A 6,213-nucleotide genomic window follows, 5' to 3' on the forward strand; every position below is an offset into this window, starting at 1 on the left:
AATTTTGACTCACAGTGACCCTATAACAGGGCAGAGTAGAATTGCCACACAGAATTTCCAAGGCTGTAAATGTTTATGGAAGTAGACTGTCTTTCTCCAATGACTAAACAACCAAAAACCAAACTCAATGCCATCAAGTCTCCCGACTCACAGTGACCTCTCCTTGGGTGGTATCTCTATGGAAGTACATTGCCCAGACAGGTAAGTTCAAACTGCTGACCTTTAGGTTATCAGGTGAGCGCTTAACCACTGCACCACCAGGGCTCCTACAGAGCTAGTAAAAGGATCAATAGTTTAAATGCAGCTAAAGTCTGGCTCAAAAGACCTCGCCTTGGACAGCGAAACTGCTTTTCCTACACTATGTATGCTATCTACCATCTAGTTACAACTTCTGTGGCATCAGCCCATATGCCTAGATTTTTCTTTTTTTTTTTTTTTTTTAAAAAGCACCTTCAAAATGACACAATTCCCATCAACTTGGGCCTTGATTGCATTTTACAGAACAAATGATAAAGTAAAATTTATTTCATTTTGAAGCATCTGTCTCTTAATTGGTTCTTGTAACCAACCAATCCAAACCCACTGCCACCAAGTAGATTCTGACTCATAGTGACCCAACAAGGACAGAGTAGAACTGCCTGACAGGCTCTCCTAGGCTGAAAATCTTAACTGAAGCAGACTGCCTCATCTTTCACGTGCAGGCCAGCTGGTGGGTTCAAACGTTTGACCAAATGTTTTAACCACGAAACTCAAACCAAACTCACTGCCATCGAGTAGATTCCGACTCATAGCAACCCCCTTTGGGTTTCTGAGGCAGTAAATCTTTATGGAAGTAGACTGCCCAATCTTCCTTCCACGGAGTGGCTGAGGTTTGAACCACCAACCTTCTGGTTAGTGGTCAAATGCCTTAGGTGCTTCAGAGCACCTTGAAACCACACCAGAGAAATACTGCTCAATTAACTACTCAAGACATTTCTTCATATGAAAGTCCCCACAATAAATAAAACACTATCCAAGCTGTCATAATAATACAACCATAACTAGTACAGGGGTGTAAGTACATTGAGTGACAAGAACAAAATCCAATCCTGTAAGTAAAGACTAAAGATTTACATTTATCAAGAGAGAGAAAAATAAGGTAAGTTAAATTGCAAAACTATAGCCAAAATAATAATATACGGTGTTCTCAGAACGAATCAGAGCAATTTTTATATGCTTCAGTCAATTCATTAATTTCTGCAACATTCCTAGATTGAAAAAAAAAAAGTATTAAAGAATATACACTATACACTATGGTTTACTCTGAACACATGTGTGTTGTATGTGTTCATGTGTGCTGGGCATGAGTAGGACAAACCAAACCAAAACCAAACACACTGCCATGAAGTCATATCCGACTCATAGCAACTCCTCCTTGGGTTTCCGAGGCGGTATCACTATGGAAGTAGATTGCCCAACCTTCCTTCTGAGGAGTGGCTGGTGGGTTTGAACCGCCAGCCTTCTGGTTAATAGTCAAATGCCTTAGGCACTATGCCACCAGAGATCCTATAAGTAGGATATGAGACAGTAAATATCAAATATAGCCCCAGAACTCAGGAGCACTCCAAGATTTTCCACAGTACTAAGTTTCATAATGCTTTCCATAGAAAAGACATCAAATATTAAATAAATAGTAGTACTCTGTCAAATACAATATTTATTAGATTGGTCATCTAAGATAATGGAACATTCTCCATAGAAAGAAAAAGGCAATTGGTGCTGGTGGGAGAAATGTGGCATATTAGAATAACTATGAATAGAAAACTATAAAAATTAGACAACCTCTTTCATGCTTCGTTTTTAGCAGAATAAAGACTATGAAAATCCTTCTGACAGTTTTTTTACTGCTCAGGTACAGTAGTGTTATGGTTTGAGTTATGTCTCCCCAAAATATGTGTTGTAAATCCTGACCTCTATGCCTGTGGCTTTGATCTCATATGGGAATGAGGTGTCTTTGTTATGTTAATGACACAGGATTAGGGTAGGCTGTGTCTTGAGCTAATCTCCCCTGAGATATAAAAGAGATTAAATAAGCAAACTAGGAAGCAGAAAGATGGGGTAAGATAGGTGCCAAGCCACATGGAGATTTCCAGGGAACCAGGAAATAGAAGCTAAAGAGACAAGGACCTTCCTTCACAGTGGACAGCAAGAAAGGCTTCCCCTACAGCCAGTGCTCCAAATTGGGACTTCTAGCCTTGTAAAGTATAAAAGAATAAATTTCTATTTCTTAAAACCATCTACTTGTGGCATTTGTTATAGCACTATATGACTAAGATAAGTAGGAAGCTAGATTTAGACTGTTTCAACAATAAGAGCACCAAAACTTGTGACTTCTAACCTCAGCTGGGCCCTTCAAGCAGCTCTTTGTCATTGGCAGTCTCTCTCATTCTTCACTTCTCTTCCCAAGACCTTAACCAACCTTTATTCCCTACACTCTAAGTATGTGGCCTCATCTTTTACCATTCACTAGAATATAAACTTCATGAAGGCAAGGATTTTTGTTCACTACTGTATATTAATGTATGAAAGAACTTAGGAAAAAATTTAAGCCTCAAATTGCAATACTGAAAGATTCCATGGGCAATATGTTGAATGATGCAGGAAATATCAAAAGAAGATGGATGGAATACAGAGTCACTATACCAAAAAGAACTGGTACGTGATCATCCATTTCAGCAGGTGCCATATGATCGAGAACCAATGGTACTAAAGGAAGAAGTCAAAGCTGCACTGAAGAAATTGGCAAAAACAAGGCTTCAGGAATTGACGGAATACCCAATGAGATGTTTAATGGATGCCACGCTAGAGGCATCCACTCAGCTATGCCAGGAGATTTGGAAGACAGCTACCTGGCCAACTGACTTGAAAAGATCCACATCTATACCCATTCCAAAGAAAAGTAATCCCACAGAATGTGGAAATTATCGAACATATCATTAATATCACATGCAGGTAAAATCTTACTGAAGATCATTCAAAAATGGTTGCAGCAGTATACTGACAGAGAACTTCCAGAAATGAAAACTGGATTCAGAAGGGGACATGGAACGAGGGATAGCATGGATGATGTCAGATAGATCTTGGCTGAAAGCAAAAACACCAGAAAGATGCTTACTTGTGTTTCATTTATTATGCAAAGGCATTTGATTGTGTACATCATAACAAATTGTGGATAACACTGAGAGGAATGGGAATTCCAGAACACTTAATTGTACTCATGAGGAAAGTGCACATAGACAAGGAGGCTGTCATTCGAACAAAACCAGGGGATACTGCTTGGTTTAAAATCAAGAAAGGAGTGTGTCAGGGTTGAATCCTTTCACCATTCTTATTCAACCTGTATGCTGAGCAAATAATCCAAGAAGCTGGACTATATGAAGAAGAATGTGGCATTAGGAATGGAGGAAGACTCATTAACAAGCTGTGATATGCAGATGACACAACTCTGCTTATTGAAAATGAGGATGACTTGGAGCACTTACTGATAAAGATAAAAGACTACAGTCTGTAGTATAGATTACACCTCAACAGAAAGAAAACAAAAAATCCTCACAACTGGACCAACAAGAAGCATCAAGATAGATGGAGAAAAGACAACCTGTCAAAGATTTCATATTACTCGGTTTTACAATCGGTGCCAATGGAAGTAGCAGTCAAGACATCAAAAGATGTATTGCACTGGGCAAATCTGTTGCAAAAGACCTCTTTCAAATGCTGAAGAGCAAAGATATCTCCTTGAAGACTAAGATGTGTCTAACCCAAACCATAGTATTTTCAATTGCATCATATGCATGTGAGAGCTGGACAATGAATAAGGAAGATTGAAGAAGAGTTGATGTTTTTGAGCTGTGGTGTTGGCAAAGAATGCTGAAAGTACCATGGACTGCTGAAAGAACTAATAAATCTGTCCAGGAAGAAGTGCAGCTGGAATGTTCCTTGGAAGTGAGAATGGCCAGACTTCGTCTCACCTACTTTGGTCATGTTGTCAGAAGGGACCATTCTCTGGAGAAGGATGTCATGCTTGGTAAAGTGGAGGAAGGCCCTCAACAAAATGGATTGACACGGTGGCTGCATCAATGGGTTTAGGTATAGTAGGGATCATGAGGCTGGCACAGGACTGGGCAGTGTTTCATTCTGTTGTACATAAGGTCACTATGAGTCGGAGATGACTCAATGGTACATAACAACAACAGCAATGTATGTCATACACATAGAACAGTGCCTGGCACATAGTAGATACTCTCTTAAATATTTGTCAAATTAAGCAATGAATGAATTGAAAAAATGGTATCTATCCGTTAAGGAGCTCTCTTTGTTTCCTGTCCTAAAAACCACAAACTTAATCTAGTCTTCCCTACATCCTTCCCTGCAGTCTGTAAGAAAGATATTCTTCCTACTTAAAATTAACTACTCCATCTGTGCTCCATATCCCATCCTCTCTCATCTCTTTCCTCAATTATCTCCTCTCTACTGTCTTGGTGGCACAATAATTAAGCACTCAGCTGCAAATTGATGGGTCAGCAGTTCAAAACCACCCAGTGGAGATCAATGGGAGAAAAGACCTGGCAGTCTGCTCTGATAAAGATTACAGCTTAGCAAAGCCTACAGGGCAATTTTACTCTGTCATACAGAGTAGCCATGAATCAGAAAGGAGCTCTGGTAGTATAGCGGATAAGGCATTTGACTGCTAACTGGAAGGTCAGCAGTTCAAACCCACCAGGTGCTCCGCAGAAGGAAGACAAGGTGATCTACTTCCATAAAGATTTACAGCCTTGGAAACCCAATGGGGTTGCTATGAGTCAGAAATAACTTGATGGCGGGGAGTGATGAGTCAGAAATGACTCGATGGCACACCACAACATCACTGTAATGAAAAAATAATTCTAGCTGTAGATTCCCATGGCCTAAAACAAATGCATAAAATAATCTCATCCTAGAAAATAAAACCAAAGGAACCCTAGGCCTTGCTGAAACACTCTCTCTATATAGACAGATACAGATAATATTGAGAAGCTTGGTCTTCAAGTCTGTATCTTTTGTCTCCTTTCTCACTCTTCACCATCATCAAGCCTAGTGGCAACTTGGCTTCTATCCCAGGCTGCTCAAACATCTCAAGTTAAGGTCATTAAAGGTCTACTTTTCTGTTACATTTGATCTTGACCACTCCTCTCTTGACACTCACTTCTCACTTCTTTTCCTGGCTTTTGTAACTGTTTTCTCATGGTTAGCTGGACAGCTCTCTTAGCACCTTTGCCTGCTTCTCAAATGTCTATTCTGCAGAGATGGCTGATTTGCTTTTTTCTATAAATACTCTGAATGAGCTCATCCACATTCACAGCTTCAACCAAGACTTATATATTCTAATGACTTCCAAAACTCTATCCCAAGCCAATTCTTTCTCCTGAAAACTAGACCGGTGAATACAACTGCTAGTTGGCCATAAATATAATCAACTTTCAGTCAATTTCATAATCCTGCAAACTTGCTTCTCTACTCCTGGTTCCTTATCTCAACTAATGGCTGACAAAGTCAATCTCCTAGTCTCTACTGACCACCTTCATCTGTCTAGTTCATTGTCAAGTCCTATTGACTCTACTACTTAAATCTCTTCTGAATGCAGTATTAGTTCTACTCTATTTTAACGCAAACCATTCTTCTAAATTGTTGCATTTAAACTATTATGCACTTAAATTTGAGGGTCTCTATGACCCCTAACCCTCAACCCACTTTCTGTCTCTCCTTCTCACTCTGTCCCACATACACACAGTCTCTCTTTCACAGACCTCCCTCAAGCCCAATAAACGCAAAACCAAACCCAATGCCATGGAGCTGATTGTGAGTCTTGATAACCCCATGTGTTAAACTATGGAGAGGTAAAAAACACTTCGTAGGCTTTTCTTCACTGTAATCTTAATGGGAGAAGATCACTAGGACTCTCCTCCGCAGTACTGCTGGGTCAGTTGGAATCGCCAACCTTTAGGTCAGGGGTCGAGCACAAGCCATTTCCACCACCTAGGGTGCTTACTGGTAGCATAGTGGCTAAGGCACTTGACTGCTAACCAGAAAGCAGGCGGTTCAAACCCACCAGCCACTCCTCGGAAGGAAGGTTGGGCAATCCTACTTCCGTAGCGATACTGCCTCGGAAACCCAAGGAGGGGTCGCTATGAGTCGGGG

This window comes from Orycteropus afer, unplaced genomic scaffold, assembly GCF_000298275.1.
Source record: "Orycteropus afer afer isolate SDZICR_OR568_19922 unplaced genomic scaffold, OryAfe1.0 scaffold00107, whole genome shotgun sequence".
Lineage (NCBI taxonomy): Eukaryota > Metazoa > Chordata > Mammalia > Tubulidentata > Orycteropodidae > Orycteropus > Orycteropus afer.